Genomic DNA, 18,415 nt, shown 5'->3' with positions numbered 1-18,415 from the left:
CTTCTCTTCTCTTCTCTTCTCTTCTCTTCTCTTGTCTTCTCTCTCTTCTCTTTCACTTTTTCTCCCTTCCTCTCTCTGTTTTTCTCTGTCTCTACTCCCTTCTCAACTCCCTTTCCCATGCCCCTAAATAAACTCTATTCTACTTTATACCCGTTGTATGAATGTTACTTCAGGAGGAAGGGATGACTCAGTATGGACCTGCTGAGGCACCCTCCCATCTCACCATATCTCAGTCTACAAGGAATATCTCTGACTCTTTTTTTATAAAACACAACAACAGATATATATATAGCTATGCCCCAACTTTTTATGTGAAAAATGGGAATCTGAACTTGGACCTGACAATTCTTATATAGTGGATACTTAACCCATTAAGCAATAGCCCCAAACCCCAAAGCATGTTTTTATCAAGGCAAATAAAAATATGTCCCTGTATTCATTTTAAAATGCAAATGAATCTTTCTGTGGGGTCATGGGCACTGTCACACAAAAGGAAAATCCAACCTGCTTTAAATAGTAACTGACCAACTTATAGAGGTGTTATTTTGAATATTTACTTTTATATTATAAGGGTTCATGATTTGCCAAAGAATGATACCCTAGACTCAAATAGTGTGCAAACACAAGTCCAGCATTCTGGAGTCTTCCTAGTCCCAAGATAGACACCCAAGAGAACTTGCAGGCCTGATTTAAAGCACATTATGGAATTCTAGGGTAGGTGGACTCTATGTTAATCTATTTGGTCCATCTATATGGACATTCCATTACCCCATGATGCGGGAGGGGCAGGGGCTGGAAACTTGCTGAGGAAGTCTCAAAAGAGCTGCTGGCCCATTGTCCTTGCCTCCGGCCAGGTGGGAGGGCATCTTGTCAGGCTTGGACTTGCCTGGAATTGACCAGTTCTTGGAAACATGTTTAGGCCTAGTCTCCTTAACTGCCAATTTGAAGTTTGTCATGGAATCAGCCTAGCCTTCTCAATATAAATTATTAGAACACAGGATAGCCTGCCCCATAGGAAAAGCACTCTCAGAGTTTTTAAATTTTTGCAACTATATCTCCAAAGGCTTTTTCGACACTTTCAGGGAACAGTTTGATTCACAGTGAATGACCAGAAACACTGAGTATACTTTATGCTATTTCTATAAAGGTCTCTTGAGTTCTGAGAGATTATTCTTCATATCCTTGTCCTATCATTTCTGATCAATAGTAGGATTAAGATTCTAGATTTAGGAAAGGAGGAGGTGGCTCCCTGTATACCATGCCATATGGCCTCCAGAAATGATATGGCTTATAGAGGGCTCTACAAACAGGGACACATCTCTGCAGGGTATAGAATTGGAATTTGGGAAGTTGATGTGTGCAATATTGATAAGCTTATGTTTTCTCTTTGGTAAGAATTTCTAGGTTACTGTAAGACTCTGGGGAGCCTTAGCTTACCAGGGACCCCCTGAGTGAACCATGTGGAGCTGGGATCAAGGCAAAAAGCAAGAGGAATTATATTGTTCCAGTGCACTGGGGTCATCCCAGACCTGAAGGAGAGGCAGTGACCACCAGCACCAGTTCAGTGAGTTTTTCTATGGTTTCCAGGGGCAGAATAGAGCATCAGCAACTAGGCACAATATGATTGGCAGAACAGTGCACCTTTTAAACTGATTGGCCTTTAGGGAATGTGGTGACAAGGACTTCCCTTGTCTGAAGGTGAGCAACAGTCAGTTCTTAGGAATGTGTCCCCACCCACAGGTCATTCCTGCCCTATGATCTGAGAAATGCTAATTAGCCTCTCCCTTCCAGGGGGGTGAGTGTTTCATGACCTTCTCAAAGTTCCTGAGCTGACCTTTTCATTACCATATTCTTTGAAAGATGAAGATCATATATATTGTGTAGACTTTGCACTCATGCAATTAAAGACTTAATATGCATTGTATTAGTTAATTCAACATAATGAGACACAAGAAATTTCTCTAAGAAATTTTTTCAATTTTTTATTAGATATTTTCTTTATTTACATCTCAAATGCTATCCTGAAAATTCCCTATACCCCTCCCCCCTGCTCCCCTACCCACCCACTCCCACTTTGTGGCCCTGGTTTTCCCCTGTACTGAGGCATATAAAGTTTGCAAGACCAAGGGGCCTCTCTTACCAATGATGGCCGACTAGGCCATCTTCTGCTACATATGCAGCTAGAGACACAAGTTCTAGGGGTACTGGTTAGTTCATATTGTGCAGAAATTTTAAGGTTAAATAATCTTTATAATCTGCTTATAACCTCACACCAAGTTGGATTTATTTATTTACTTATTTAGTTGGTTAGTTGTTTGTTTTTAGAGACACAATCTCTGCAACACTGTCACCCAGTGCAGCCAAGGCTGGCCCAATACTCATGATAACCAATCATCCCACCTCTGTTTCCCAAGTGAAGAGATAATAGGTATGGGCCACACAGCTGTCCGTGCTTGGATTTAAACAGTTAGCTTATGGTAGAACTGAAAATTCTAAGCATGCTTTATACTTCCTTTTATTCCTAGGAATCCTGGATATGAAATGCTATGTTGACTTTAAGATGCAGAACAGTTTCCAAAGGTCAACAGGAGGGATTAATTGGCCTGAAAAAAAATGTCCAGAGTCACCTCATTGTTGTTGGAAACTGCAAAATTTTCCTCCCCTTTGACTCCAACAGAGCCATTGTTCCCAGCTCACACCCAAGGGCTTCCACTGACAAAGTGAACCTTTCCCTGAGCAACCCTTCGTTTCCTGGTTGGTTCTTTCTTAAGGATCTCAGGCTAAATACTGCAGAGAACGCTGTAAGGAGAGCAACGGTGGAGGCAGTAGCTGACCTAAGTAAGCATGGAGGCTGTTAGCGCTTTGATCCTCTGATCTGGTGAGCTCTTTGATGGATGCAGTCCACTGTGGTGAGGGTCAAACTATGTTTCCCAGTTGTTGCTGCAGCGGGGCTTTGCCCAGCAGCCACACAGGGGTAAGATCCAACTGAAGCTGGAGCAGAGGAGGGAAGCCAGCAGGGAGCCAGCCTGCACAGAAGCCTTCACACTGTGGGCTGGGATGCTGTGACCCAGAAGGCCGCTAAGCAGAGCTCCCTTACAGAAGCCCAAATGACTCCACAGGCAAGGAAAAGGCTCGGCATCTGTGAGCCGCCTCCTGAGTTTTTCTATCGCGCTATAGGAACAGCTGTCCCAGTCTTCAGCAACGCTGTAAACCTGTCATCAGCACCACATTGTTTACATATGGCTACAAGGTCTTTATGCCCAGGATCCCTTAGCTCTACAGCGGGGGACAGATATTTACATGACAGCTGTGTCAATTGGAAGCAGCCTCTGTAAGCTTGTTTGCTTCACCAAAGCAACACTCACCGCCTACCACCCCTCCCCCCTCCCAAGACGCGAATCTCTGTCTTCTCCCTTTTCTAAATGAGCATTGTGTTAATAATAGAACCGCACTGCAGATGCTCAGAATGGAAATAGCTGGCATTTCCCTAACAAGACTCATAATTCTGCTAGAAATAATGGATTTCAAGTGAAATAGCTCGCGTCCATGAAGAGTGGTTGTAATTCATGGCCAGACATCCAAATGGAATCAAAATCCGGGAAACATGCAAAGTGCCCATTTTCTACATCATTGGAATTTATCAAGTCCATACTGATTAATTCCAACAGTGATTTGGTTGTTCAATCGATAGAGCTTTGTTTGTTTCCCAAAGACATCTGAATGACATTGATTTAAATATTCCAACTTCCTGGTTTTCTAAAAAAAAAACCAAACAAACAAACAAAAAAAAAAACCTTTAAAATTGTAAATCAAACCCCGCTGCATCAGTGGCTGATACTAACTAAATATTTTTACTTTTTTTCTGTATCATTTGAGGCAAGATTCCTATTTATTTCATCAATGTGGTAAATTGCAATATTTTGGGGAGGAACTATTTATTTTAATGCAGATCTCAACGAAGTGAGGAAAAAATTAATTTCTATTGCTTTGGTGTATTTACTACTAGTTTTCCTAAGAACATACTTCAATGTCATAATAACTATTTACAATTAGCATGGTTGGAAAATAAACCACTCCTAAAATGCTCAGGAACAGTTCAACGCCCATAAGATGCTTGCTGTGGGTTGGATGTATTTTCTAAACTTAATGTGTTGGAAACTGGATCACAAATGTAGCTCCAGACTTAAGAGGAGGTGTTTATAAAGGTCTAAGAAACCCCCTCATGAATAAATTAATACTACACTTGCAAGAGTCCATTTATTTTCTTAGATGTAGGATTCTTATAAAAGAAACAATAGGACCCACCCTTGTACTTTCTGGATCAGCAAGGCTTTCTTCCATCTTCTTTTTGCCATGGGGTAATAAAACAGAAAAGCCCTTGACAGATGCTCATTCTTGTATCTTAGACACCTACTCTTTAGGTTCACCATAAATTACCTAATCTGCAGTGTTCTGTGGAAAATGGACTAAAACATGTCCCCAGATCTTTTTCACTAGTTCATAATATAAAACCAAAAAGGGGCTTCTGAACAGGCTAGATTATATGCTCATGTTTTAACTTTAGGATTGGTGAAGATTGTTTTATTCATGTTTGATTTTATGAGTAGTGGGGTTACAGGTAGTTGTGAGCACCATGTGGAAGTCAAGCCCAAGTTCTGTAGAAGAAGAGCTAATGTTCATAATAAACACTGAAGACTTCTCCAGCCAGTGTTGATGACTTAGATGGCAGAGGCACTTGCAGACATGATTAACTTGGGGATTCTTCAATGAGGCAGTAGTCCTGTGACACCTAGATTACACCAGTGTGGTCACAGTTCCTTGTAGGGGGAGGGTGATGTGTGGAGGAGCTACAGTTGCAATAAGAGAAGCAGAGTGAATGTTTGAAGAGATTCAGGCTAAGGATGGAGAAGCAGGGCACAAGCACAGAAGTGCAGCTCTGGGAGTTTAAAGAGGCAGAGAAATAAATACCCTATGCTGCTAGAACCTCGGAGGGAGAACTCCCCTGACAAGTCTCTGCTTTCAATTCCACGAAACCCATGTTGGTTTTAGAGCTGTAACAATCACAATAAGAGTGTGATGTTTGAAATAGCCAACTTTACAGTGATTGGATACAGTACAGCACAAATTGGACCCACTGACTGATTCCAATAGTTACATCAGAGGAGACAGAAAGATTCTTTCATGTGAACTTGAAAATAATAACCTATATTCATTTAGATTTATAATATATTTACTTAGTAATATAATAACTAATATATCCATTTAGCTTAAGATGCAAAATCTTCCGTTGGGCAAAATGGCACATACCTATTATACTAGCACGTAGGAGATGGAGGAAGAAGGGTCAGGGTAGTTCAAAGCAAGCATCTGTTACCTAGTGAAGGCTAGACCAGCCCAGACTGTGTAAGACCCTGGCTCAAAAGACCAAAGAGGGAAAAATATGTAAAAATACCTAAATTATTAAAAGTAAAAGATTCCTTCCAGTCTGAAGTCATGCCATAGAATTTAGGATTTTGTTAATTTGAACATGCTGATCCAAGAATTGCTGGGCCCTTGCAATGCTCAATCCATTCTAGAAGATAATGAATAAGCTGTCCAATTGTTGATGAAATTTTGAATAGTTGTTGCCCAGTTCATCCTCTGAGATTATATATCACTCATAAAGTTAACAACTTCTAATTATTGAAATTCATATTTATCTATTTTGAAAAAAATCCAATATATCAGTAAATTAAGTCCCTTTCTTTGTAAGGCTCTGTGGTTTGCTGAAGAGAGATACCCCAGACTCAAGTAGTATGCAAAAGCAAGAAGTGTTTTATTCTGCCGAAATCCAGCACGTGGGGGGTCCCTCGTTTCAAAATGGAGAGAAAATCAAATGAGCTCACAGGCCCAATTTAAAGCACATTAGGGGAATACTGGGGTAGGTGACCTCTATCTGACCTCATCTCTAAGAGCATCCCATTACTGGGGCACTGGGGGTGGTGGTGCTGCAAACTGTTAATGAGGAAGTCTGAGGTAGATGGCCTTTATCTTATTTCATCTCTAGGGACATTCCATTACCAGGGAGATCTGGAAACTTGCTGACCTGCTGTCCATTGTCCTTGCTTCAGGCTAGGTGGCTGGGCAACTTCTAGTTTCTGACTAGCTGTTTGAAGCATGGTTGTTTGGTTTTGGTTTTGGTTTTCTTGTTTTTGTTGTTTTTATTGTTGTTGTTGTTGTTTTCTAGTAACTGCTTGCCTGGGTTTTCCTGGACTTTCTCAGTTCTTAGGCCTAGTCCCTTCTACTGCCAATTTGAAGGCTGTCATGAAGTCATCCTATCTCACCTTAAAGGAAAAGGAAAAAAAAACAAAAAACAAAAAACAACAACAACAAAAAAAATAAAACAAAGGTCACAAGTGTCCAATGCCACATGTAGAAAAGCAGTCACCTGTGAAGATGGAACCCAGGTTGCTAAGGAGGCCAGTGGCCTGACCTTATGTTTTGTAGTCAGAGAACATGGGTTCAGAGTCCATGCCCATTGTTTTACTCTCTTGCCAGACATTATTTTGTATGTGCATTTGCAATAAAGAGAACATTTTAAGTTCATTTTATAAATTAAAAAGCTAGAGTTACATAAGGGCTTATACACCCAGAATTTACACGAAGTAGAAAAAAGAAAACAAAACAAAACAAAACAGCAATAACAACAACAACAAAAACTGATGAAAAGTGATCTAATTAGAGAATATTCATAGTAAGATATTGTTTTCATAATGTTCCCCTCAACTTACTCTGGAAAATTATTTTGCAAAACCTAAATATCATTAACTACTAGATAAGAAAGATTCCACATTCTAATCTCCTGATTCCTAGTTATAGGTGCTTAGGAGAAAAGGCATCAGTGAATAATTACCTAATTATTTTTTTTAATGTAGAGTATATATGACTTAGCTAAGGAAAAATAATCACATGTGACTTATCATACTTTCTAGCATCCTTATGATTATGGCTGTGAAGGCCTAGAGATGCCCTTTCATGGAGATGCAAATCATCTACTGGTTCCCAAAGTCATCATCCCATTAAACCATACTTCTCTAGGGAAGAATGGGATATTTGCAAAGTCATAACAGCCTTCTGTTATTAAGCAAAAGTGGGAGGTGGAGTTTCAGGCCAGTTGTATTCTATGCAAGAGTGACAAAGGGAAGCAAGATCTCATACTCTAAGGATTTAGAGTGTCATCCAACATAGAGGGTAAGCACTCTGAAAGGATATACTGTACTAGACAACATCTCTTTGATTTCAATGTATACTTCCAATGTATGCTTTCAATATGTACTTTCTAACTCATTGTGACACTATTTAAACAGCTACATATAAAGATTCTGCAAGGGTGTGGCCACCTTGTTCTATTTCTTTTGCATGTCTTTAAGAAAACATTGTTCTTGAGGTGTGTTTGGAGGCTCTAGGAGGAGATCTCAACTAGAGCTAAACCCTAGCAGCAACTTCTCTATTTTAGAAATCTCATCCTCTTTCCGTGAGTATGCAGCTTAGAGTTTCTGCATGGAGTGGTGTGAAAGGGAAGTGAGATCAACCAAATCAATCCTGTTCAATGGGGTGATAGATCTCAAATCCAGATCACTCTCACATCCGATGCTACTCAGCCAAAGAAAAGATAAAGAAAATGTGATACATTTACCAATGGAATATTACTCAGCTGTTAAAAAAATAATAGCATCCTGAAATTTTCAGGCAAACATGTAACATGAAAAAAGTCATCCTGACTGAGGTAATCCAGACCCAGAAAGACAATTATTGTATATCTTCATTCATAAGTGGATAATAGTTTTAAAATAATGATAATCAAGACACAATCCACAGGCTCAGAGAAGTTAAGTAAAGAGGAGGGCTGGGGTAGAAGGAACCCATGGACTTCCTGGCGAAAGGGAGATAGAATAGATTTCAGGGGTGGTATGGTGGCATGGGAGCAGGAATTATTGGGTGAGGGGATTGGAGGAAGAGTATTTGGGGAGAGATGGCTGAAATTAGGGGGCATTTAGGAGTCAGTGTGGAAAGCCAGAGCAGTGGCAACTTCCTGGAAGCTCTAAGAACTATCCTAATGAAGAGTCCTAGTAACGGAGGACATAAAGTCTGAACTGGACAGCTTTGGTAACCAGGCCAGGGTTCCAGTGGTAGGTAAGAGATGTATGCAGATAAGTTGGCCATGGGTTGCCATGAAGAAACCCAAATAACGTATGCTGATTCTAGGACAGAGGATTGCTCTCTGCAAACTGATAGCAGGGACTAAATTGCTGAATACAACATTCACATAGTTCATTGAAAATAGAGAGGTCAAGCTGGTGCCTCCAAGTAGCTTTCACCTCTACATTCTAGTCCTTTTGGTCTAGGAAGATACATTGCAGGTTTTGGAAAGAGAAACATGGACATCAACCCAGCCAGAAAACCTATGACCTACAATCTGTCCTGTCTGCAAAATATGCTAGGACGATGGTGGCACAGAATGTACAGAAGTGGTCACCCAAAGTCTGGTTTAACTAGAGGCACATTCCTTGAGTGGGAACTCCTTCCCTATACTGCCAGGATGCCCAGGAACTAGACACTGGATGGCCCAGAGACCTAGGGTAGAATCAAATCGGACCAGCCATACAAAACAAAACAAAACCACAAAGAAATTATTCCAGTTGATGTTTTGATACACTCATAGATTAATTTTTGTCCAGTCATCATCAGAGAGGCTTCCACTCCACTTGGCAGCATGCCAGAGTGAGTGCAGAATCCACAGCTAGACATTATGCAGAGGATGTCTAAATTGGAGCTCTCCATTAAGTTCCTCCCTGTGAAGCTTGGGGATCACAGAAAAGGGAAAGAAAAGATTATAGTAGTTAGACAGGGTGGAGGATACCAGGGGAGCATGGCCTCCCCACACTGAATCATCTAAGCAGGGCTCAATAGGCTCATAGGAACTGTGGCAAGCAAGGGGCCTGCAAGGGTCTGCACCAGGTCCTATGCTCATATGTTAAGTGTGGTGTTTCTGTTGGACTTCTAACAATGGAAACGGGTACCTCTCTGACTCTTTTGCCTGCTATTTGGTTGCCTTGCCTTGCCTAGCCTCAATATGAGGGCTTTTGCTTTGTCTTAGTCTATTTTGTTTTGTCTTTTCTGGTTGTTCTCTGTTGAATACCTTTTCCTTTCTGCAGGAAAATGGAGGAGGAGTGGATCAGTGAGAGAAGAAAGATGCAGGGTGTTAACATTCTGTCTAAGCTCTGCCCAACAGTTACCTGGCAACAGCCAGGGATGTTCCACCCGACACTTACCAGGCATAGCCAGGTATGCCTGACTCACTATAATAGGAGCTGCTTGCCCCCTCTCAACTGAGGAATCCACTTCCCCATACCTGACTACACCTCCATAGAATATACCCTCCTTTCGATAAACACATCATAGGGAACTTGGAGGAGTTGAGGGAGGTAAACCGAGGTTGGGTTGGTATATATTACATGAGGGAACAATCTCTGTTCAATTAGAGAGAGAGAGAGAGAGAGAGAGAGAGAGAGAGAGAGAGAGAGAGAGAGAGAGAATATGCAAACCACTGACAATCAAATGGCTGCTAACACAGAGTACAGCCACTGAAGGGAGTTGCACCCCTCCCCAGAGTCTGTAAATGACACACCCAGACACCAAATTCTCAGCACGAAGGAAATTTATTACCCTGGAGGGACAAAGAGGGGTTGGGGGTGCATTGGGGTGTCTGCCTGTGGATCAGACAGCAGATCAAAGGCAGACAGACAGCAAGCAGCAATAGTAGGTAGTTTTTGCATAAAGTGTGTTTTTAAGGAGAAAAAGTGGGAGTCTGTGCTAGAGTGGGTTGGTAAGTCTTGAGTAGACTTGTTAGTCAAATCATGAATTATGATTGTCAGACTTTTGTGTTTTGTGTCAGAAATGAGTCAATGGCCAAGTATGAGAATGGCCCTTGGGAGCTAGCTTTCGGAATGTGGTCCAATAGTTAGGAAGGGAAAGAGAGAGGTAAGGGACAAGACCTGTTGGCACCATGCTTGCCATGCTTAGGCCTGTCTGAGAGCCCTTCAGCCATTGCACTTTGGGCCCAGCTCCCAATGTTACAGAACATGCTAACTACATGACTACAGTCACGTTTTACAGGAATCATTGCATCCCATTTTCTTGCCGCCTCACACAACTTTTGACTTGGATTTTGAACTGCTCAGGACATGGGAAACATAGTCTGTCATCTTTTCTGGTGACATCCAGAGATGATCCATTATATATGCATCCTTAATAACGCAAAAAAAAAAAGTGTGTGTGTGTGTGTTTCCTAACCTTAACTTTGAGTTATCAAATTTTATGTTGCAAAAAAGTTAAAAGATAGTGACTGTACACATATGGACTGGTTTTCCAGAGCAATTTCTACTTAATACTTTCTGAGAGTATGATATGTAGTCATCACGGAAACAAGTAAAAATACATTTATAATTATTACTAATGTTATTTGAAGAGAGAAGTCAGTGTTTATACAAATGAAGGATTACTACTGATCCCTAAAGGAAATATGGGTATGACATAATAAATTCTCTGACAGTAATCCAATCAACTTCAGTAAAGCCAAAAATGGCCACGTATTCCAAAGGATGTAGCCATCTGGGAATCTGAAAACACTTTACTCAGCTTCTAAGAAAGCGTAGCCTGTTTTACTTGAATAGAAAACTCAGGATCTCAGCCCCTATCACTAATTGTAAGAAGTGGTGCTTAGCTTTCATGAATGTATAAATGGCTTTGGCAATGACTCCAAACACTGGTAGCCACTTGCCTTTCATGCTTGGCTTGAGATGAACACACTCAGCCACCCTAGTAGCACCATGGTCTTGGAGACATATCGCGCAGCATGTAAGACATTTGTTCTTGGGAAAAGTGGCAGTGTGTCTTTCTAGTTAGCACATTCTTTAAGGAGTATTGCATTTATATAAACATACAGGTCAATATGATTGGCCCCCATCTAAGCAGCAAGCTTCATTTTGAATTCATTTCCATGATAGATTATGGTAATTTACAAGCAAAAAAATTAGACTATTATTTCAACTTGTCAAATGTAATTATCACTTAGTGATTTTTCACTTTTAAGGGTCATAGAGAATACCCAGGGCCTGGAATAATTTGTTCTCATCCTTGTTGGCATTTTGCTTTGAGACACTGCTGTGCTTTTATGACCAAATAAAAGGTAACAAATCCATCAGTTCTTCTCCCTGGGCCCACCGTCCCCCACCTCCTACACAGTCACGAACTAGCCTCCGCAGTCTTCTGGCAATTGGAAACAAACACAGGCATATGAGCCCCTAATTACGAATGCATTGTGGTATATCAGAAGCAGCCTTTACTACATAAACAGAAGACTTTAAAAAATGGCCCACATGTAATGCATATTTTGCCTCTAATTTTCTCCTAGTCTGTGTAGTAATTATTTGATATTATGATTTAAATATGAATTAATTTAAGCAGAGACCGAGACTCTGTCCTGGAAGGCCTTGTAGACTAATGAGTAAATATGTATTAGAATGTCTTCAAACTGCACATTATTGACCTGAGAGACAACAGGGAAACTATAATGAGTGATTATGTAAATGCTCAATCACAGATTGTTGCAATCCTCTATAATGTCATTAATTTACATTACTGTCAGTCTTTCCTTACTAGGTTCTTACTAATTAGCGGTTCCTTGACTCATATCCTGATGTAGACTTTTTGTGTGTCCTTAAAGTCCTTTGTGTGGAGATCTCCCTGAAGACCTTTCAGTCAGTATATAATTGACAAACCAGATGACAGCTTTTATTGTCCATCATAAAGCTGCAGCCGGCTGACTGGGACTCTGGACTTGCTTCTTCAATCCTTTCCTCTTTAACATTTTGGTAGGGAAGGGTTTATGTGCAGGTGCAGTTATTTATGAGGTGATCTGAAATCTGCCCTTGGCTGCAAGGTCAGGCTTTAGAAGGGTTTTCCAACAAAAATGCATAATTGTTCATTGTGTAATCAGCAACCCTCCTTAAAAGTACCTACTCTTAAGCATGCCCATGTTATAAATTATTTTCTGGGATATTATTTAAAGGCACAGGATTTCAGGTACTATATATCTGTCTCCTAACAAATACAGAGCCCCTAGCATGTGATGAGTGAGAACTTCCACCTCTGATACAGCCAACGTTGGACTCCAGCCAGTTCTCACTAGCCAAGGCTGCTCTAGCCCTCATAGTGCCTTGATTTGGGGTTTGTCTTATGTGAACTAATTACTGTATTGCTAATGACTGTGATTCATTCTCTTATTCACCCCAAAACACTCATTAAGCATTAACTCTACCAAGTGTTATCATGACACTAGTGAACAGAATAGCATCAAATATATATAAAAAATGAAATCCACCTTCATACAGCTGACTTTCTAAGGTGAATGGGAGACAGAGTGTCAATATGTCATGGAAGCCTGAGGTAATAAAACAGGGAGGGGACATAGGAGAGGTATTGAAAGTGCAGCCCTGACTTCTACCTAAGCTTCTCTACTCTTCATAGCCAGAGGGACATCTTGGGAATCTAGTAGACATATCAAAGCCATGAAGAGGAAAATTGCTCATGCAAGGTGGTAAACAAAAAAAAAGCTAGCTCCCAGACCCTGAAGACATGTGGAACTGCTAGGTACAATAGCTAGACTCACTAGTTTCTATTTATAGACACAGATTCTATTTTTGCCTATGTTAAGACAGTATTTTGTGTTTCTATTCAGCAATTTCATGTGCTAGCATTTGCTAGCATGTAATCATATCACTAGTATTCATGCCTTCAAAACGATGACAAGGTAACCACTGAGAACTTCAGGGCCATGGTCTAGTTACATCTAAGAAGTTGTTCTTAGAACACCTATGAGCCATATCTTAGAACTGAGGCTGGAGCTCTAAGGAGCACAAAAAGACAGGTGTGGTGCCACCAGCCTATAATTACAGCACCTCAGAGGTGTAGGAAGGAGGAAAAAGCATTTCAGACCACCTATGACTCCACAGCAAATTGGAAGGCAGCCTTAGATACTTACATGACACCTTGTATCAAAATAGCACTAACAAAACAACAAAAAGCAACCTCCCTCAAAGACAAAATAAAAACAGCTTGTTATTTGTTAACTGGGCGGTATGAGGTGTCTGTGTTTTGTGTGTTGATTGCCTTCATGTTTATAGAATGTGTGAATGGCCAGAAATAGATTTGGAACAAGACAAAATCCCTAATAAATTAAATTGAACTCTTCTTGTTTTAAAAAATATTTTTTATTACGTATTTTCCTCAATTACATTTCCAATGCTATCCTAAAAGTCCCCCATACCCTCACCCCGACTCCCCTACCCACCCATTCCCACTTTTTGGCTCTGGAGTTCCCCTGTACTGGGGCATGTAAAGTTTGCATGTCCAATGGGCCTCTCTTTCCAGTGATGGCTGACTAGGCCATCTTTTGATACATATGCAGCTGGAGTCAAGAGCTCCGGGGTACTGGTTAGTTCATAATGTTGTTCCACCTATAGGGTTGCAGATCTCCCTTTAGCTTCTTGGATACTTTCTCTAGCTCCTCCATTGGGGGCCCTGTGAACTCTTCTTTAAATTCAGAGATTGCCTGGATAATCCAAATGTCTTCAGTCAATTTTTTCCCTTGTCATTACCAGCAATTCCATAGAGAGCTGAATGCTTCAGCCTTCTTCAGAACTCTTATGTCTTTAGGATGGGATCGCCTTGTGAGTGGTGCACTAGCCTAGGTCTTATTTTCCAGATTATAGTGAACAGCTTCTCACCTTCCTTTACAAGTTGTCATTGGAGTGTTTGACGTCATCTCAGGGATGGGTATAAAAACCATTCCTAGGTTTGGCTCTTGTCTAATTATGTACTAGGTTATATTGACATCTGTTTTCTTTTTGGTTAAACTATTTTTATAAGAGGTGGTCCTGGATGTGTGGAAGAATAGATAGAGTCTCTCCTTATAAAGGGTTTCGGTTTAATTGAAAATGACAACAATTGTGAAATTTTTAAAAAAAAGTCACATTATATAAACAGTCAGTCTCTCAAAATGACACCCTGCATGAGCACTCTAAAGTTAAGATAAAGTGGCACCCAAGTATGGCTTGTGGAAAGGATGTAAATACTGTACTAATAGAATTAGTGTTAGTTTTTAAAAAGGAGTGTGTGTGTGTGTGTGTGTGTGTGTGTGATTGCTGCAGAGGTCAGAAAAAGGTCTCTGAGCTTCTAAAGCAGTTGTGAGCTGCCAATGCACATGTTAAGATAGAACTACAGTCTCTGCAGTGGCAGTACTTGAGATTCACTGCTGAATTAAGGTTCTGGTATTTTAACAGTCCTGGTAACAATGAAAGCAAACATTAGTTATGTGTCACATTCTAGATAATGTACTCAGCCATTCACAGGGATTACCCCATCTTCACTACAATTCTTGGTTTGCAAGTTTTATTTTTCTTCCCATGGTAGGGCGAGAATAAGAGCTGTATACAGCATCTTCAAGTTCTCTGCCTACTCATACAGACTGATACAGAAGCAGCAGATCTAAGATCAGGATAGCATGACCCGAGGTCTGCCTCAGTTCTAGGTAAAGGGATCTGCAAAGGCAGACACGTGTCCTTTAATTCCACCTGCCATCATTTAGAACTGTTAGCTCTGAAGCTCAAATTAGCTAACTAATTTCCCTGGATTTCAGGAGGATGGCTTTACAATCAAGAAACTCTGTACTGGGGTTTACCTAATGGCCTGATAAACTGGCAGAACTGTGAATTCATTGTTAAACATTAGCCTGGAAGTGAAAGATAAGAATGCACATGCTTTGTCTACAGATGAGGCACCTTGTCATTCAGTGCTGCAAAATACAGCTAAGGAGCTTAAGAGCGGAGAGAGCAGAAGTTCAGGACCCATGAGGAGAACATGAGACTAGACAATATGCCAATTAATGGAATTAAACCGAAAGACTTAAAATGAAGTCCCCTCAGGAGACAGTGGAAAAGAAAAGGCAGTTAATTCAATAAGGACAAAGGGATAAGTGTGGTAACTGTGCAGGGATCAGAATATTTAGGGTTCATAGCGTAGGAAGAATTAGAGAACATTGGCTTGTGATTGCTGTGAATTTATTATACCCCAGTAACTTGGTCTAATTTTGTCCCCTTCATCCTCTGAACAAATACGCTCATCTTGACATTCCAGGACAAAAGAAATAATCCTTTTTGTCCCAGCCCAGCTAGAAAAATGATTATGATCAGCAGCCATTCATGGGAGAGTAAATAAAGGACACACTCATGCCCTAGTAAGCTTTCCATCCATCTGCCATGGGGCAAAGACAGCTCTACTATGTTTTGGTTGCTTGAAAAGGCATACTTAAAAATAATAAAGAAACTAGATTTGATCCAATATGCTGAGAGCTTACATGTATGAATCTGATTTCTCTTCTGCTACGCAGGTTTTAAAGTGACAAAGGAATTCTGGTGCGTACTTAACAGCGTGTAATAAAGTGCATCTGTGTGTTTTTATAACAAATAACTGAAAAAGTTGAGTTTGGGAAATTCTGGGATGGGCTCTGCTCTCTGGAATAGCACTGAAGCAGTGTCATTAATCAGTGGAACATCAAATGTGCCTCTGAAAACCAAGTTCCAGAGAATGCAGCAGGGACTGGGTTTCCAGTGTGACCCAACATACCACACTATCAGTCAAATTAACCCACTCAGGCAAGGGCATCCTTGCAGAAACAGCAATGGCAAGGTTGTAGGAAGTGAGTGCCAGGATAGAGACAGGTAAGAAATGTTAGGAAAGATGATAGCCTAAGGAAGCACTGAGAGGAAGGGGCCAGTGGGACAGGAGCAAGCACATCTGCACTGTAGGGCTCCTTCTGCTGGAATGTGTACCTGTAGTCCATTAAGACTTATAGTTACTCTGTGGCAATAAATCACATGGCTTCATTTTTAATGACGTCTCCTATACACAGATTTCATCATCTAATTTCTTCTAGCATGAGCCTGCTGCATTTTATAGCATTGGGGTGTTTTATTTTGCTTCACTTTTTTGTAGGTATCAACAAAGTGATTCTTAGGCAAATCAGCTATGTGCTTAGCATAATCTTTCGGTCTACTTATTATGGATGTGTATCTAGATAACTCATACTAGTTTTCTCAAAATAGTTCCCATCAGTTCATAAGGAAATATGGTATGATAATATCTTAAATCTGTGCTAATTCTCCCCCCCCTTTAAATCATTTTCTTAAACTGTTCACCTTAAATTGGTGGTAGAGGATGATAACTAAACTCTATTAGACAAGAGCTGCTAATTATCATAGTTCTCTCTCTCTCTCTCTCTCTCTCTCTGTGTGTGTGTGTGTGTGTGTGTGTGTGTGTGTGTGTGTGTACATCAGAGGGCAGTGTTGAATCTTTACCTTTATTAAGGTATTCAGTCTGTCTACAAGCCTGGAGCTCACTAATTTGACAGGGCTGACCATCCAGACCTCTACCTACCCAGTATTGTAACCATAGAAATGCACTTCACAATCTGCCATTGATCATGTGTTCTATGAATCTAACTCTTCATGCTAGAGTGGGATGGTAAGTAGGATGAAAATGACCCCAATAGGCTCATAGGGAGTAGCACTATTAGGAAGTGTGGGCTTGTTGGAGGAAGTGAGTCAGTGGGGATGGGCTTGGAGGTTTCAGATGATTAAGTTAGGCCCAGTCTTTCTCCCCTCCCTCTCCCTCTCATTCTCCTTCCTCCCCTTCCCTCCCCTTCCCTCCCCTTCCTTCGCCTCTCTTTTCTTTCTTTCTTTCTTTCTTTCTTTCTTTCTTTCTTTCTTTCTTTCTTTCTTTCTTTCTTTCTCTCTCTCTCTCTCTCTCTCTCTCTCTCTCTCNACACACACACACACACACACACACACACACACACACACACACACACACACACACTGCTGTCTAGGAATCCAGATGGAGAACTCCCAAACTCCTTCTCCATCATCATATCTGCCTGCATGATGGGAACTCCATGATAATGGACTAAACCTCTGAACTGTAAGCCAAGACCCAAGTAAATGTTTTCCTTATAAAGAATTGTCATGATCATGGAGCCTCTTCAAAGCAATGGAAACGTTCAAAGCAATGGAAACTAAGATGAATGGCAAGCACTTTACCCACTAAGTAACCTCCACCTTATACTTAAAATGCCTTGCATTAAATACCTTGAGTTTTAAGGGACTTGCCAGGCATGTTGCATGACATGGAAGAATTTCTGAAACACAAGTCTTGACACATATCTAGGAGTAAACATGGCATGTTTGGAACTCATAGAGTACTGGAAGGAGGTTCTTACACAGGCCTTTCTCAATGCAGGACATATATATAATACTATCATGAATCTTGTGAATTATTTTTTCTAAGGCCTTCTGGAATTAATCAAGGGGTCAAAGATGAGAACATACAGAACAAAATATGCCTGAAGTTAAAATGTACCTGAGTTACTATTCTTCACAGTGCAATTCACAGGTAGATGACAGTGTTTCATATAACTTTCCTGTAGTTTCATCCTATGGGGGGCACTGGATTATGAAAAGAGCTTTATATAGCAATGGTCTGTAATGATGTTTAATCCAGCATTTCTCTGCAAAGCAGTGACACTGTGGGAGGGGAGCTGTTGTAAATGGGTAGTTAGAGAACTTTACCCTGGCACTATGGTAGCCATCAGAAAAAGGTAAAGACACCATAAATATCATGATGATTATTTTGAATTATCAACTTGACACAACCTAGAATCATCTAGAAAGGCAATCTGAATGTCCATCTCGATTAGTTTGGCCTATGAGTATGTTTGTGGGACCTTATCTTAATTATCGAAACTAAGTGAGAAGACAACTGTGGGTGACCCCATTCACTAGAAAGGGAATTCTAACCTGTGCTATAGTATTCTGTAACTCTCTACTGAACTGCAGTAGAGAAACTGAGCTGCATGGCACTATTGTGTGCATGCATTAAGTCACAAGTTCTTTCTCTTGACAATGGATATAATACAATAGTCAGCTATCGTCCCAAAATCCCCTGAAAGTACTTTTCCAGTTTATTTTATTACAGAAACAAGAGATAGAACTAAGATAAGAATTATTTTTAATATGCACTCATAAGACATACAAAGTCTATGTCAAGAACTAACCAGCAGGTAATTATTAATGATCGTCTTATGTACCCTGCTTGTTCTGGGGAGATCATGCCTCTGCCCCCCAAAGGTTAGGATTGCAGGCAGGCTACCATGAATGCTAGGCTTTTACTTTCATGGGAGTCCTGGAGATCCAAACTCTAGTCTGTGCTTGGGTGGGAAACACTATCCACTAAGCTATATCTAAGGCCTATTCTTTTCCAT

Source organism: Mus caroli, chromosome 18 (assembly GCF_900094665.2).
Source record: "Mus caroli chromosome 18, CAROLI_EIJ_v1.1, whole genome shotgun sequence".
In the NCBI taxonomy this organism is placed as follows: domain Eukaryota; kingdom Metazoa; phylum Chordata; class Mammalia; order Rodentia; family Muridae; genus Mus; species Mus caroli.
The sequence above is the reverse complement of the archived record's forward strand: the minus strand, read 5'-3'. Positions refer to the sequence as shown.